A 17,352-nucleotide genomic window follows, 5' to 3' on the forward strand; every position below is an offset into this window, starting at 1 on the left:
AGAAAAGACTTAAACTGCTCTGTTTACAAATGTGCACGATTGAAAATCGGTGTATTACTTCTCTAAGTGTAATGGTTTTTAACCTTACTTGTAGTTACAAAACGAAAGGTTCTGTTCGGTTGAAAAGACTCGTGTTTTCGCAGCAGGTAGGTTAAACATTGAGCCGGCATCGGTATCTTTCAGCCTCCCTGGCACTGTAGCTTGTGCCCTGCCTTCAGGCTTACCACAGAACAGCGGCTTCCTACGTAAGGCACAGGTGGACCGTGAGAGAATGTTATATAGAAGAAGAGAGAAAGAGAAGAGGTTAATTAAGTATTGCAGAGCCTTTAGGGCTCCTGGCAAGTTAGGTAGAAACCGTACTTCTGCCCTCCTGCATTCATCTTTTGTTTTGGGAATGTCACCGATGCTGAGATTTGTGCTGTGTTTCTGGATTGATGTAGTGACCCTGCTTGATTTCAGAGCAGGTATAGTATGTTGCTGAAATATGTATTTTTCATTTGATACTTTCTCCTGAATTATGATTCTATAAGTCATATTTAAAAAGACAGGTTGTTTATGAGAAACTGTACATATATATGTGTATATATATATATGTTATATGTATAACATATATATATGTTATATACATATAACATATATATATATACACATATACACACACACACAGAACAATATATATGTATTTCTTCCTGAAATCATGTAATCATGTGAGAATATAAATGTTTAGTAAGTTTTATAACAACATTAATAATTCATTCTAATATACAGCAGAACCTGAAAGAATGTCATTTCAGGCTGAATTTGAGAACCATATAACAAAGCATTTAATGCCAATCCATGGCCTATCTTTGACCGAGGAGAAGAAAATATCCTCTCACAATGCACTGAAATTTTGCATTGTTTTAATTCTTTATAAAAGTTGACATATCAAATAAAGTTCAATCAGGAAATGTGAAGGGAATTAATCAATTTTACTTTTATAGGGAATAGGAGATAACTTCAACACTTGCTTATCCCCCGACTAAAGTATTTTAAATGTTTAGTTAATTTAAATATTAATGCTGTTATCCGTAAAAAGAACCAACCTTCCATTGAGAAAGAGCTGGAAATATAAAAGATGAGCTGTGAACATATTCTGATGCTAAGAGTGAAGTGTTTAAAAAAACACAAATGATGGGACTATGTCAAAGGGACACAGAAGTTAAGTGGGAAAGATTCCAATGCCCAAATCAGAAAAAATTAGCAACAAAGTAAATAAAATATTATCAAATTATAATCTACAGTATAAAATGAATAGCCATAGATCTATAATGATATAAATGAATAATTGACTAAGTAAATCAATGGGGAGTGCTAGACAAGTCTACCATGAAGAAATATTCTAAATAATTTGTATAGTTACTTTCCCATCGAAGAGACAAAGTGCAAAGTCTCATATCTTAAGTGAAGGCTACAAATAGTGACATCATTCCAAAGAGGATGGTATGCAAATGAGGGGGAAGAGTAACTGTAGAGTGGAGAAATTTGACAACTACTATGTTAACCAGGTGGTCAAGTTTAATATAAACAGTGAGAAGTTATGTTGATGTATGTACACTTAATGTGTTGAGAGTACTTTACTTCAGTGGTCTTTCATTGCAAAGTCATAGCCTCAGTTAAATCATGATAGAAGGATGTCCTTCTATATGACAAGGACTCTGCAAGCTGTCCAGATTCCCCAAAATAGAAGAGTCTGAGAAATTGTCACAGTCAACTGAAATACAAGTGGACTTAATGGTACAGCATGGTTCCTTGTATGCAATCTTGTACTTGGAAAGAGATATTAAGTAAACACCAAGTAAGTCTGGTTAAATTGTGGACTTGATGTATCAATATTAATTCATTAATTATAACACGTTATGCTAAGGAAAACTAAGTGTAAGGTATATGGAAACTCTGGACTTCTATTTGCATTTTTTTTCCTGAAAAATCTAAAATGATTCTGAAACAAAAAGTTCATAAAAAATTAAAATGCAATTACATTTTAGTTCCTCAGTCATAATAACCACAATTCAGATGTTCAATATCCACATGTAGCTATGAATACTGTATTGGATAGTAGAAATATAAAACATGGCCTTCGTTGCACAATTGTATGAAGTCCTCTGGGCAGTCTTCTTCTAGACTTCTTTTCCAGCCCATCTCTTCTCTCTTTTAACTGACCCAACCTCCAGAGTAAGGTTTAAACTTCTAGATCTAGGGATGAAAATACTAGAGGATGTATGCCTGGTCTTCCTTTACTCTTTCCACATCTCAGATATTTAGATTTAATAGTCTTAAAAGTGTGAATCATCTGGTTGTAATTAATTATTGCCCTCCCAATTTTTAAAAAAGTATATTTGGTGTCCAACAAATATTTCCAAAATACATTTAAATATCTTTCCATTGGTCTCTTAGGAATTTGGTAAATATTGTTCTTGTGCAAAGGTTATGACACCTCTGGGAATGTTGCTTAGTGGCACACAGCTGCAAATCTTGACCCAGCAGAATCTGAAATAAATAAATAAACAAACAAACAAAATTCTGACTACAATAGTGCCCATCATATTTATTACAGATAAAATATTTCCTACATCATCCTGAAATAAATTCCTGAACCATATATGATATTGGCACAAATTTGGCCAACATGCCGCCTTAATGCATACTGTCTGGATGTCATATTCAAGTGTAACTGAACACAGAGCTCCCGTTATTTCTGAATATATTTCTTTTTTTTTTTTAAGATTTTATTTATTTATTTTGACAGACAGAGATCACAAGTAGGCAGAGAGGCAGGCAGAGAGAGAGAGAGGAGGAAGCAGGCTTCCTGCTGAGCAGAGAGCCCGATGCGGGGCTCGATCCCAGGACCCTGAGATCACGACCTAAGCCGAAGGCAGCGGCTTAACCCACTGAGCCACCCAGGCACCCCTGAATATATTTCTTTAGAGGTTTTAGAGGAATTCCCTTAGAGGAAATTTCGTTAAAGAAAAATATGTTTTTGTCCTTACAACAGCCATGAAAACAAAGAAATGAAAAAAGAAAATACTGTAGAAATCGTTTGATTTTTTTTACTGTATTTCTAAATCAATGGAAATCAGAACAATCTTTCAATTTAACATGAAAAAAGAAGTTCCCTACTTTATATAAAAGAAACATTAAATATGATTAAAATTCCATTAAAATATGATTGTCAGTATTTATATATATTTTTTTATTTTATTTTTTTTATTTGACAGAGAGAGAGATCACAAGTAGGCAGAGAGGCAGGCAGAGAGAGGAGGAAGCCGGCTCCCTGCGGAGCAGAGAGCCCGATGCGGGGCTCGATCCCAGGACCCTGAGATCATGACCTGAGCCGAAGGCAGTGGCCTAATCCACTGAGCCACCCAGGCGCCCCAGTATTTATATTTTTAATATAAAATTTTCTTTAAGAATCATTCCTAAAATTTATTTTCCTTCACAGAAGTTCACACTGTCATTTGACAGCTTCCTATAATTCCAGGAATACATACTGGGATTGTACTCAGAAAATTAGAGTACTTTGATCTAAAACTAAAAAAAAGAATTATTTCTTCTGAGTTAAATATTATAATTCAGTATTATAAAATTTATTGGGGCACCTGGGTGGCTGAGTGAGTTAAAACCTCTGGCTTCCTTCAGGTCATGATCCCAGGGATCATCAAGCTCCACATCGGGCTCTCTGCTCTGCCTCCTCCTCTCTCTGCCTGCCTCTCTGCTTACTTGTGATCTCTATCTGTCAAATAAATAAATAAAATCTTGTTTTTGAGCCTTCTGTTTGCTGAAGGGTATAGGACATTTTTGTATCTTGGTGATTAATGATTAAGTTTAATTGGGTCATTACTGTGGCACATTCCAAATTGTGCCTGTCTGGTGAATTGCTGAGCTCTTCATAACATGTGTCTGGCTGAGATTTCCTGAAGAGCTTCCTAGAAGAGAACTTACGTTAAAGGAAAACTTGAGCGTATGTAATTTGATCCAGAAAAACTATCTCACATCTCACAAAAGGCACAGGAGCACTTATATACAGTCTTATCTTCCACTCTGAACTATGTCTAGCCTAGCTCCATAAATTATTGAATAGATTCTACAAAAATGACCATTGATTAAATTAGGAATAGCCTTTTCCCCTGATTTCCCTAAAACACTGGCAGGGTGAGGATTTGTTTCACTACTTTTTAAAAAAGATATCAGGAAAAGAAAAAGTCAGGAAAAACTAATTATTTGTTGATAAGATTTCAGTTCATTGATGGTGGTAGTGGGTGATGATCACAAGCAGTGATATAAACGTGTGAAAGTGACGAACCTGGAGAGACAGGGAAATGCAGCTGTGGTAGCTAGTAGAAAAGCTACAGGAGTGGGTAATATAGGAACATCTTAAAATTTTTGGAGGGAACTTGGAAGTGAAAGGAAGTCCTATTTCAAAAAATATCAGTCACTGTTAATGTATTGTGTTGCTCTCTATTATATCCCCTCTAGTTGATGAAGAAAACAAAACAAAACCAGTATCCAGAGATAGGATATTATAGGAGAATTGTAGTTTGAACCAAAAAATCCTGAACACATCTAACACCTTATAATGTAACAGAGATGATTTTATAGGCTTTTTTTTTTTTTTAACACAGAAGAGTTACTTTGTGATTAAATATACATCTTTATTTTCACCACTTATGGTTTCTTAAATGAGAGAAGGATCAGGGTTTCAACACACTATATTTTCCATAGTAAGTTTGCTTTGCTACTCTTTTTATACATACTGAGCTAAAGATCAGTTACTTTGTTGTCAGTTCAAGGAAATAAGGATGAAATCAGCACCAGCGTCCAGTAGTGTAAGTTGCCCCATTGTATCTTTATTTCAAAATGGTCTAATAGGGTAACATATATTCCACTTTTCTTTCTGGTTTAGTAAAGATATATGTCTTCCCTGTCGGAAACTTACAAGGAAAATGAAATCATTGACATAACTAGTGTGCCTCAACTGGATATTATAGTGCTTTAAATTGAGTTTTGGGTCTTCTCTCTTATTTTGTATTACTTGAAGATTTTCATTCTCAGTTTGTCACCCACAGGGGAGGGAGGAAGAATGACGAGTGCTGAAACACGGGGCTTATTTTCATTATCACCCAGATATTCAGTGGGATCTCTGTGTCTCTCCCTTCTTTATATCCTTTACTATCAGGGATCCTTACAAGCCCCAGGTTAACTTTTTCAGGGAAGATAATTAAAGGAACTGGCGGCTGTTCTCTGTCCATAGAGAGATAGGTATATAATCAGTGGTTCAAGAATAGGATGATACAGGACCATTTTAGCAGGTGATTTAAACACAACAACTCTTGGGAGTCTGTAAGAAATAGATCCCCAAATGAATGTGATTTCAATAGCTGTTCCATCAACCCATGATTTCAAAGTCAAGTAGGGAGTCAATAATGTTTTTCAAGATATTTTCATGTTTGAGTTGTCTGCTGGAATGTGCTATGTTACCTATAGTTTATTTTTCTTTTTTTGAGTTATAAGGTTATACACAAGCCTCCAAAATATTTGTTCTGTTGGTAGTTTGTGTCTGGTGTTTTTCAAGGAGTTTGTGTATGTTGTTCTCTCACATTCATAGTATCATGAATGACATTTTCTAATTAAGCAAGAAACTTAGTGGTTTTACTTATTTTTACATCATTTTTTTCTTTCACCTAGGACTTATTAAAGAGGGAAACAACATATTGTCATAAGGACAAAACAAATGCCTTTAATTTTTAAATGAAGAGTTGAGGACTGCATCTGTCATTCACAAGCCTGTGGTCATGAGGAAAGTCATTTTATCTGTCGGAACTTATTTTTATTTTCATTTAGTGAAAGTTAGTGCACATATCAGCTTTCATCGTGAAGTTGATCATAAAGTTAACTTTGTAAACAACAGCGCTTAAAGATTAATAGATTAATAATGATTAATACCACAGCTGACACACCGGCTCCAAAGAGAACTCCTTCAAATCTGTTTTCTTTTGCTCAGTCAAGGTTATAAAAATTATATAATTGCTTCCACTTTCAGTTCCAATATGTAAGGAGCTTGGGAGTCATTACTCCCACCTTGGTCACAGGACAAACTGCTGCTCTGAAACTTGGAGACAGCTGGCTTTAGAAAAGTATAGCTGGTATCTGCTTACCTAGAGCAGAAGCCCTTGAAGCCATACGCTGGTAGGGACACTTACATGGTAACGTTGATGAAGAGCGGAGGCTGAGTGTGCACTGGTGTGAAAATCAGAAACGTATGAAGACTGTTATCTTGGTGTGCGGAGGACCTCACATTGCTTGGGCTTTGCCTCCTGCAACTCATGAAGAAACTGAAAACAGTCTACTCATGACTCTCCAGGGGGAGTAAAAGATTAATCCTGCTCCTACATGTTTAGTTTCTTCTGCAGAGCAAAAGTCTACTCTTCATGAGGGAGAGAACTTTCTAGAGACTTGCCCCACAGAGGTAGAAGGGTTTTTCTCCCACTCCAACCCCATTGAGCCCTCATATGTCACAAAGACAGGGAAAGACAGACAGCTATACAGTAAGAAAAATGTGTGAAGCCCAGAGACATATGCCCACCAAAGGCTGTGATTTAATTGGAAGACAATAGGATAATCCTCTTCCCCCAAACATTTGCCAATATGCCAACAGGACTCCAGTTTAATCATAGTGGATCACAGCTGAAAGAGTGGTAAGAGGCAGACTTAATGGGAGAAGCAATAATTAGGAAAGGCCAAAGTCAAGAAGGGAGACAAAAATGAGGATACTAAGAGAAATTTGAAGTCTCTGACACATAACTACAACACCACAAAGAGCAAAACTCAACTTTTAGACAAATTGACATGAGACAGATTAAGAAGAGAAAAATCAAATTTAATAGCATACCTAGGGGGAATTCACATAGACATGGAAAGTTCAAAGACAGGCAAAATGAGATATATATGTCATTCTGAACTAAGGAGAAGGGGCTGGGGGCCTGGGACTTCAATGGAATACACTTCACAGGGCAATAAGAAAATCAACTGTTTGGTAATTAGATGTTTGCCGTACCATATGGTTGGGTCACTCCGATAAAAATTCGTCTCTGTTAATAACCCTTATGCTGGGAAAGCCCCCCAGTTTAGATTCTTCTACATGTTTAAGGGGAGGGACAAAAATTTCTCAAGTGCCTTCAGCTCAAAATAACCCACATGCCAAAGTGGCACATTCTGAGGGTCCTGTCCTGAATCTCTTCAGACAGACATTGAAGAGGAGCACACCAATACTAGTGCAAATAAAGACAAGAGATATTCCAAATGTAATAGAATTCTCAATTATCAAACAATTTCAAACATAGTCAAACTCAATCATTCTTGAAAAAGCAGAATACAATACTTATATAAGGGTGTGCATTTGAAACGGTTTATGAAAATACATATGTATTTCCCAATAGTTGGAAGAATATTTTTTTAGGTACTATTATAATACACAATAAGAAACAAATGAAACAATTAAAGAATACTTTAGTGTTTCCCAAAGCTTTTAAAAGCTGTACCATATTTATTGAAAATATAATGTTACAGTACTTCAGAGAATAAAACAAGTTTCCTTTCCTACTAACAAAATAATGGACTTTTATTTTCAATAAAATTCTGCATACTATATTTTTACAGAAAGAAAGAAAATCCTAAAATATGTAGTTTTTGAAGTCAGTAAACTAATGATTAAGAATAATAAATTAGGGCCACCAGAATGGCTCAGTCAGTTATGGGTCCAACTCTCGATTTCCATTACGTCATGATCTCAGGGTTGTGAGATAGAGCCCAGCATTGGGCTCAAAGCTCAGTGGGGAGTCTGCTTGAGGGTTTCTCCCCTATTGCCCCTCACCCCACTCGCATGCACTCTCTCTCTCTGAAATAAATAAATAAATCTGCCCCCCCCCAAATAATAAATTAATCTAGGCCAAGTAATGGGGAGGGCACGTTTTGCATGGAGCACTGGGTGTTGTGCAAAAAGAATGAATACTGTTACGCTGAAAAAATAAATAAAATGAAAAAAAAATTAAAATACTTAAAATATTTTAGAGTTATATAAAATATTTTAAAGAATAAATGTTGAGCATGTAGGCTCTTCAAACAAATAATAAAATGTATCCCAAAATAAGCAGAATTTGTCAATATAAGGTTTGGGGAAATAAAAAGATGTAAACTATTAAACTTATTTTAAAATCAATGCTTGACTTTCCTAAGGTATAAGATATTTCAATGTTCAGGTTTTAAAAGTGATGACACCTTAATTTGTGTATGCAAGACACTCTCCCTCCAAAGAAACACTTGGAATATAGGAAATAGTTGAGAAGATGAGACACATAATAAGGAGTAAAGGTTTTATATATATATATTTTGTAATTTTATTTTTTTTCAGTGTTCCAAGATTCATTGTTTATGCACCACACCCAGTGCTCCATGCCAGAGGTGCCCTCCTGAATACCCACCACCAGGATCACCTGTCCCCCCATTTCCCTCACTTCCAAAACCCTCAGTTTGTTTCTCAGAGTCCACAGTCTCTCATGGTTTCTCTCCCCCTCCGATTTACCCCAATTCACTTTTCCTTTCCTTCTCCTAATGTCCTCCATGTTATTACTTAAATTCCACACTTCTTACTGAGTTTTAGCAGATATATAAATTTTTAATAAAGCCTTTATTTTCTGTATGCTCTTAGATATACAGAGATATTCAGAGATATTTTCAGAGATATTCCATGGTTGCATTTTTCAGAAGAATTTTCACCAATTATGCCTGTTTCATTGGGGAGCAAGTCCCTGTAGCTCTTCACAAAACTCTTTTGAAAGTAGAACTCTCTCATGTAAACTTTTCATGGTGGAATGCATGCAAAAAAAAAATGCATGCAAATCATATTATGTTTCTCTGATTAAAAAACATGCATGCAACAAAATGTTGTATACATTTGAAACAGCTTTCGCATGTTGTTGTTTTTTCTTTTTTTTGTAATTAATTTATTTTTTCAGCAAAACAGTATTCATTGTTTTTGCACCACACCCAGTGCTCCATGCAATACGTGCCCTCCCTATTACCCACCACCTGGTTCCCCCAACCTCCCACCCCCGCCCCTTCAAAACCCTCAGGTTGTTTTTCAGAGTCCATAGTCTCTTATGGTTCGCCTCCCCTTCCAATTTCCATCAACTTCCTTCTCCTCTCCATCTCCCAATGTCCTCCATGTCATTTGTTATGCTCCACAAATAAGTGAAACCATATGATACTTGACTCTCTCTGCTTGACTTATTTCACTCAGCATATAAAACTTATCTTTTTATTCTTTTACTCAAGATTTAAAATATTTATATATTCAATAGTCCATTCTAATCCTCATTACTTTGCTTCTTAATATATATCCGTTTTTTCTTGATAAATAATTGCAATGGAAGAAAATTTGGAAGCATTTCCAAATTCACAGAGTATATAAGTAGCAAAGCCAGAGTTCAATCCCCATGGTATGAAAATTGACACGATTGTTCCTTGTTGCTATGCTCTAATGAGTTTATAGATCAGGTTAATATGATTAATATGAAGTAACTAAACATTCAAATGTGTTTTTGACAATATTCCATAGAGATTCTCTTATTTTCTCAAGGAGTTTGAGACCTGATCATTTGTAATGAGACCAATTTGGACACACTGATGTGGTATGAAGATTATTTTAAGCTGAAAATGTTAGAAAAAACAGACGCTACAAAAAATTTAAAAAAAATACACAATAAAACCCTCATCTAAATTTCTTTGCTAAATCTCTTTGCTGACTTAAACAAAGCTCCCTCCCCCCATTTAAAAAAATATCATAATTTTCCTTTGCTGGAGGTTTATAGCCAGAAAGGAAAAGCACTACCCACACCTGGATAAGGATTTATATAAGCACAACTATCAAAACTTTCCTTATCTTCCACTTGTTTCTCCTGCTTGTTTCTCATTGATTTCTCACCACTTGCTTTCTCCTGGGGTTCTAACTACCTTTCTTATTATGATGTTATATCAGCCTTTGATTCTGGCTTTTCACAGGGTCACTTCTTTACATGCTCCCATATATGAGAATAAACTTTGCCTTCTTTTCAGGCTAATCTCCCTTTTGTCATTTTATTCACAGGTTCCCAGGTGGAAAGGTTATTTTCTTCTTCTTCTTCTCCTCCTTCTTCTCCTTCTCCTCCTTCTTCTCCTTCTCCTTCTCCTTCTCCTTCTCCTTCTCCTTCTTCTTCTCCTCCTCCTCCTCCTCCTCCTCCTCCTTCTTCTTCTTCTTCTTCTTCTTCTTCTTCTTCTTCTTCTTCTTCTTCTTCTTCTTCTTCTTCTTCTTTTTAAAAGATTATTTATTTATTTCACACAGAAAGAGGGGAGGGGGAAACAGGAGAAAGGGGAATTGGAGAGGGAAAAGCAGGCTCCCTGCTGAGCTGGGAACCCAATGTGGGGCTTAATTCCAGGACTCTGTGATCATGACCTGAGCCAAAGGCAGATACTTAACAGACTGAGCCACCCAGCTGCCCTGAAAGTTTATTTTCCTTCCCACTCCTGTTTTGGAAACTATATGGCTAGACCATGGTGGTCGGTCTCTTTGGTTGCAGTAGTTCAGACTAGAGAACTAAGAGAAAAGAAATTTGACCTGGAATTGAAAATTAGTCACAAGTAGAATAAGATCCTGATTCTATAGCAGTCAAATGTGCATAAATGTGGCTTCAGATGTGTTAAAAAGAAGGAAACAAGCAAGAGTAAGTAGTAAATCCAACTGTTAAGGCTAAAGTTTAGATTTTAAGGGAAGCAAAACAATGAAAATAATAGAAAGATGAATTTGTGCTTTAAATCAAAGCCAAATCGATCAAATGATGCAAAAAAATATGTCACTGAAGTTTTGTCACTCAAGAAATGATGCAATATTTTTTAAAGCATGGTAGAAGTATCTTAAAACCCTATTAGAAAATTTAGAGATTATTAATGCCATCCCCAGATTTCTGTGAATTTCTAAGATCTGGTTAGCAGGTTATTTTCTCATGATAAATACTTGGTGCAAACTTTCTTTTGTTGAATTAGGTCCATTTCCTAATTATTGTTCAATTCCTTATATGTTGCCTCCATACTGTAACATAGTCTGACAAGGTACTAGATCCCTTTGTCTAATTTTTGAAAACAACACGAAAATAGCATCATGAGAAAACCAGGGATGTGACATAACTAAAGTTTTGTAGTGATAGAAGTTTATATCATAACATTTTAAATAGCTTAAAAATATCTTAAGATTATGTGTTCCTAAAAGTTACCTAAAGAACCCTATTACCTCACATCTTCATAAACTATTCCACCATTTATTATGCATCAGTCTTTCAGGGACTCGCTTTATTTCCTCTGTCTCCTCCCTCTACAACAACAACACCTCCCCAGTGAAATAATGTGCATGTTTACCTTTGAAATATGCAAAGAATTTCAATGCTTTTGTCATTATACCTCCCATTATTTAACTCCTATGGTATATCAAAATGTTTTTCTAAACCAAAATAAATTCTTGTTTTCTGAGAATTCTATAATCAAGTGCCACCTGTGCGTGTGTGTGTGTGTGTGTGTGTGTGTGTGTGTGTGTGAAAAGGTTTATACATTGGTAATATTTTTAGATAATGTTAAAATAGATTATGGTTATAAGTTACCCTATACACACAACATTTAAACACCTCCTGATATGGCCAATACCTGATTTGTTGCATTATATCCAAGTTTATACGTGTATTCATATTGTACTCATCTTCCTGGCCGTTCTACCAATTACCTGAAAATAATCTGTGGTCCTAAGATATGTTGCCATAGGGTCATTCTGTTTCCTGAACTATAATGTCTTCTACCCAGTTTTATGCTTATCAATACCAACCTCATATTCAACATAATGTTAAAATATACTAATGTTTATGAGTTCTACTTTGTATAATAAAAACATTTTTTTCCGCGGTTTTAAGTCAAAAAGAAAATATCTAAAACAACAACAACAAATCCTTACCTAGTGTAATAGTTTCTCTGGATCTAAAGATAAAATGGTATGCTATAAATGGCCTCACTTTGAACTATAAGGACATAGAAATGAAACAAATTGCTTGGATTTTCTAATCTATCTATTTGAAGTCTGTAAGACTAATTTTTTTTCAATTTTAATTTATTTATTTTTTCCAGCGTAACAGTATTCATTGTTTTTGCACAACACCCAGTGCTCCATGCAAAACGTGCCCTCCCTATTACCCACCACCTGTTCCCCCAAACTCCCACCCCTGACCCTTCAAAACCCTCATGTTGTTTTTCAGAGTCCATAGTCTGTAAGACTAATTTTTAAGACGTTATTTATTTATTTATTTGACGGAGGTGGGGGCATACAAGGAGGGGAACAACAGGCAGAGGGAGAGGTAGAAGCAGGCTCCTCACTGAGCAATGAACCCAACGCAGGGCTCGATTCCAGGACCCTGGGATCATGACCTGAGCTGAAGCTAGACATTTAATCAACTGAGCCAGTCACGCACTCGTAAGACTAATTTCCAACACATTCTTGACCTATGTCACATGTGGCAGACCTCTGTTTTGTAAGTCTCTCCCATTTGATTAAAGAGATAAAAATTGCTTGGGTTGTCTTTAAGCACTTACAATGAAACTTGAGAAACTTAACCATAAGATTGTTGGATTGTTAACTCAGGTGATTTCCCCCTTTTTGAGCAAGAAATAATACTATTTTTGAGTAGTTATTTATTTACATTTAAAAAGTATGTATGCTTATGTACATCTTCCCTTATTAAACCACTCTACTCCAGACATTTTGAAACAAAAGGAATCAGTTCCTCATTTTTGTCCAATAACTAACAGTTGTTCTGATAAGGACGTGACTATTTTCTTTCTGTTTAAATCACAACTTAAGGGTGCCTGGGTGGCTCAGTAGGTTAAAGCCTCTGCCTTCGGCTCAGGTCATGATCTCAATGCCCTGGGATTGAGCCCCACATCAGGCTCTCTGCTCAGCAGGGAGCCTGCTTCCTCCTCTCTCTCTGCCTGCTTCTCTGCCTACTTGTGATCTCTGTCTGTCAAATAAATAAATAAAATCTTTTTTAAAAAAAAATAAATAAATAAATCACAACTTAAGATTAATTTCTTTGCAACATTTTCTTAGAGTGAGACACTTTTCTCTGTCTAATTATCTGCCCTAAAATAAATCTTGATGGTAACAATGCTGTTGTAGTCAGCTTTTATCTCTTACCATGTGTCATATTCAACATAAGCAAACTGCAATGGTTGTTTAATAACTTAATGTTAAAAGTCAAGACTGGAGTTGAAGGAGAAACATAAAAAGTTCCAAAAATTTCGAGGATTTTAGGGGTTTTCCTCTTACCAGCTTTAAAATCCCTCAAAACTTTAGCAAAAATCTGTCTAGTGTATCTTTATATTTATGTGTAATAGAAAGGTCGGAGATGAGTTATTTGATTCCTAACAATAAATGTTCATCGAAAATTCTGATTTGCTTAGAAAGAGTTACCTACAAATTTGATGTAGTTTAATATGTTTTCTCTATTTTCTTTTCTAGTAATAACTGAAATAACTTTTTCACAAGAATAATTTATTCTTTTACATTAAACCTCTTACACTGGAAGGGAATAATTAATTTCAAAACTATTTTACTCTACTATGTGAACCACGCAACATTTATGAAAACTAAAAATTATCTGCCTTTATATTACCATAACATAAGTGAGTGAATTTTGTAACTCAAACTATCTTGGCAGTGCCGTAAACATAATTTAAGATATCCAGTATTCTAAGGAAGAGTCTATAAGATTTCAGATCAAATGGTTTATGACAAGAGAGCCACAGTTTGTAAGAGATCAAATAAATAATATTTTCTCATGATCATAATGTGGTAGCGCAATATTTCCTCAGTAGATATATCTACAGTGTGTATAGTTTGCCACATATATCATTAACATTTTAATGAGAAATATGAGAAACATCTCATATTTCTTATACTGATTAATTCATATTTTAATCTCATTTTGAAGGTTCACTTTAACGCTCACTATAATCTAAATCTTAAATTGACTCCCCCATTATAATCTCCCATTCAGTTCTTTATTTTCTTTTAGATTTTATATGATTTGAATTGTCCTCATATTTAAATAATTTTTAGCATGCTTCCCTACCAATATAGTATAAGTTTCATAAAGTTGAGACTATGTATATCTATCACCATGTGTTAGAATCTCAAAATTACTTGAAATATGAATGAATATCTAAATAACTTTATTTCTTCATTATTTCCTTTCTTTTTTTAAATTCACTATTCAGTTAGGATTTTCAGGGTTTAATTATTTTCTCTCAACATGATGAACGATGTTATGAGATAAATGAATTTTTACATTTGCATATTTGTTTTGTTTTGCTTGTTTTCTCATTTGTTAAGTGTTGCAGATGTGTTTTTGTGTGGCACCAAATTAATTTGCATGAAGTTGCTATATTAAATCACATCCATATGCTATAATAAAAAATTGCAGTTAATTTATCCTTTGTTGATAAATTTTAAAAAAAGACATTAGTTATAAACAAAGCAAATTTGCATTGCCTCATTAGTGCACAAGGAAAAAAATGTTTTGACCATTTGAGAATTTTTTTTAAAATTGTAAAAATTTACTTAATGAAGACATATCATTTTGTCATGTCTTTTTCTTGTCTATAATTATTTTTCCCAAAATTGTTCCATTTAAGATTTATGTTGGACCTATTCTAAAATCATAAAATCCAGATATATCATGGCCTATTGAATATAATTGTCACAGGAATGAAGGGAGAATCTTACCCTCTGTATACATTTGTATAAAGCAAATTTGATACAAACTAACTTACATAATACTTTAAGTGTCCCCACCACACACATTCCCATGTAAACACGCACACACGACAAATGAAAATAAAATCTGAAGGAGAAAATTAACTGTACAACAAAAGAAATCAGAACTATTTAGTCTTCATTTATCATTGTATCTGAAAATATCTAATACTATTTTAATCTTGTCTTTATGAAGTCCATTAAGGACAATGATAGAAGGAAGGAAAGATGGAGGGAGTAGAGAGGAATAAAAAAAAAGAGAGAAACATAGTCACAGAGAGAGGAAAAGTAGATAAAGCGGACAATCCAATATCTAAAGACATTGCTTATTGGTAACACAGATTTCCAGACATTTTGCAGAAACATTGACTACCTCTGTTCTAGACTGTTTTTAAAGTTGTTTGTCTAGTAATCAGCCTAGGAAGATAGAAACTGTCTCCCTTTGGAGCAGACATGCTTACTACTTTTTATTTTTTAAAAATTTGAGTTTCCTAAACTAAGGATGCTTTCATGTAATGCAAACTATTCCATTTTCCCACATCCATTGGAGCCCATCTGAATTACTCCCATAGACTTTATTGACAAAGGGGGCTGAAGAAGTACCCTGATGCTCATGCTCCTTGCACTGCCATGAGCAATAAAGTTCTTTGTCTCTGACTCATATCTCATGTTCTGCCAGCATCTTTAAAATTGGCTTGTAAGTAAAACAAAATTACACAACTTTCACGGTTCTTGACAACTTTAGCAGTGGTAATGGAATGCTGAGATCACACACACACACACACACATACATACATATGTATTTTCTGGAAAAGTAAAAATATAGGCTTTTATAGGTTGATTAATAGAATTTGAAGTAATTTCATGGAAACTCGTAGTGGATGTCTTGTCCAAAATGTTATGGTCTACTGAGTAATAAGTAGTCTTCTGCTTTATTTCCTGTAAGTGTAGACAAATTTGGAATGAGATCAGACTCTGTATACTGAACAGTAAGTTCAAAGACAGGTGATCAAACGGTGTCTTAATTATTGGTAATATTTCTCTGGGATTAGTTTTTTCTGATTGGACAGTCAGCCTCAGGTCCACCCTGTTGTAACAACTAATATTAATTAGCACCCTGAGTAGACCAAAGGATGCAACCCATTTCAGACAATAATTATAGGTTCATCTATAGCATGGAATCACTGGATAACTATGGGGTTGGGTGGGAAGCTATCTGGAGGTATTAACAACGTGTTTTCCATGAGAGATGCAGGAATTAGGGTTATCTCTTATGGTTTTTATTAGAATTAGCATTAAGGTTATGGAAAATGGCTATCAAAACATGATCTAAACTGTCTGATTGTTGAATGACATACTCTACTTTTAAATATAAGGCTCCTGAAAAACATCTGAGGAACTATGACATAGAATATTGTTTGAGAGGAAAATATAGGAGTGGCTCTATAAGACAAAGTATTAGCAATGGCTTCCCTCTCTAGTATCTGCTGGGGTCTAGAGGATTTGTTCATCAGATGCCAGTGTTGCTATCCCTCCACTGCCATGAAATTAGCAATTTGTTAAAAAAAAAAAGTAAAGGCATATTTTTTTTAAGAAAATAGATGATGCTTATACCGTAAGATTTAGTGGGGAAAAAATGACACATAACCATTTACGGAGAACATGTATTCCCTGAGCCCAATTGCATTTAAATGCATGTGACTAAAAAAAAAATGGGAAAAATATATTTTTATTTTTTGGTTTATCTTTGAGCTGTGGGATTATATGTGACTCATATTTTGTTCATTTAAAACTTTATTTTTATTTAATTCTTCATTTTCTTTTTTTCCATTTTATTTTATTTTATTTCTTTTCAGTGTTCCAAAATTCATTGTTTATGTACCACACCCAGTGCTCCATGCAATATGTGCCCTCCATAATACCCACCACCAGGATTACCTAACCCTCTCATCCCCCTCCCCTCCAAAACTCTCAGTTTGTTTTCCAGAGTCCACAGTCTCTCATGGTTTGTCTCCCCCTCCAATTTTCCCCAGTTCACTTTTCCTCTCCATCTGCCAGTGTCCTCTGTGTTATTCCTTACGCTCCACAAGTAAGTGAAACCATATGATAATTGACTCTTTCTGCTTAACTTATTTCACTCAGCATAATCTCTTCCAGTCTGTCTATGTTGATAAAAAAGTTGGGTATTCATCCTTTCTGATAGAGGCATAATACTCCATTGTATATATGGACCATATCTTCTTTATCCATTCATCTGTTGAAGGGCATCTTGGTTCTTCCCACAGTTTGGCGACTGTGGCCATTGCTACTATGAACATTGGGGTACTTTTCACCTTTTTACCTTCTTTTCACTACATCTGTATCTTTGGGGTAAATACCCCAGTAGTTTAATTTCAAGGTCATAGGGTAGCTCTATTTTTAATTACTTAAGGAGT

This window comes from Meles meles, chromosome 14 (genome assembly GCF_922984935.1).
Source record: "Meles meles chromosome 14, mMelMel3.1 paternal haplotype, whole genome shotgun sequence".
NCBI classification, from domain to species: domain Eukaryota; kingdom Metazoa; phylum Chordata; class Mammalia; order Carnivora; family Mustelidae; genus Meles; species Meles meles.